The 1,075-nt window shown below is 38.8% G+C and overlaps 1 pseudogene; it reads right to left on the bottom strand.

Moving 5' to 3' along the window:
• Positions 1-416: 416 nt before the first annotated feature.
• On the bottom strand, positions 417-858 carry LOC145071786 (18S ribosomal RNA; annotated as a pseudogene).
• Positions 859-1,075: the final 217 nt, after the last annotated feature.

Below are 1,075 nucleotides of genomic sequence, written 5' to 3'. Positions count from 1 at the left end.
TAAGCTTAGGTACTAAACCTCATGAAAATAAGTTGTTTTACTATATAAATATTGCAATTAGGGATTCACGATTAACACTTGAAGATGTAGATTCATGATGTACACAATAGTTTTGATAAGGAAGCAAGAACAGTGATTATCTTCGACCCTCGTGACGGTGGAAAACAATAATGTTCAGTAAGATGAAGTAATAAACGATAATGGAAGAATGAAAACAAGTATGGTAAAACGATAATGAAGGGAAGAAATATTATTGGGGACGATATATTTACCAAATGAAAACCAAATCGAGTTTAATTACTAAGTTAAAACGAAATATTTTAGAGATTTAGTACCTAAGCTTAGGTGGAGCTGTTATGTATATTTCCTAAAAGCCACCTACAGACGCTTTACGCCCAATCATTCCGAATAACGCTTGCATCCTCTGTATTACCGCGGCTGCTGGCACAGAGTTAGCCGATGCTTATTCCCCAGATACCGCCATTGCTTCTTCTCCGGGAAAAGAAGTTCATGGCCCGTGGGACTTCTACCTCCACGCGGAATTGCTCCGTCAGGCTTTCGCCCATTGCGGAAAATTTCCCACTGCTGCCTCCCATAGGAGTCTGGGTCGTGTCTCAGTCCGAGTGTGGCTGATCATCCTCTCCGACCAGCTACTGATCATCGCCTTGGTAAGCTATTACCTCACCAACTAGCTAATCAGACGCGATCCCTCCTTGGGTAGATTCCTCTCTATCTCTCTCTCTCTCTCTGTATATATATATATATATATATATATATATATAACTTATTGATTGGTCCAACTTTTCTTTTAAATATCTCAGTTTAAATTTCGCCAACCTTGTCAAATCCATTTCTGCTTTGCTTAAATTTTCTTTTGACAAAACTTCAAAAATGGTCCCTGTGGTTTTCAAAAATATCAAGTTTAGTCCCTAAGTTCAAAAAACCTCACAGATGGTCCCTGTGGTTTCAAAACTTTTAACAAATGGTCATTTTCGCTAACTCCGTTAGCTTTTGGTCGTTAAGTGAAGGGCATTTCAGTCATTTCACAACCACAGGGACCATTTATGAAGTTTTG

Source organism: Lactuca serriola, chromosome 8 (assembly GCF_051521515.1).
Source record: "Lactuca serriola cultivar US96UC23 chromosome 8, Lser_US96UC23_V15, whole genome shotgun sequence".
NCBI lineage: Eukaryota > Viridiplantae > Streptophyta > Magnoliopsida > Asterales > Asteraceae > Lactuca > Lactuca serriola.
The sequence above is the reverse complement of the archived record's forward strand: the minus strand, read 5'-3'. Positions and strand labels throughout refer to the sequence as shown.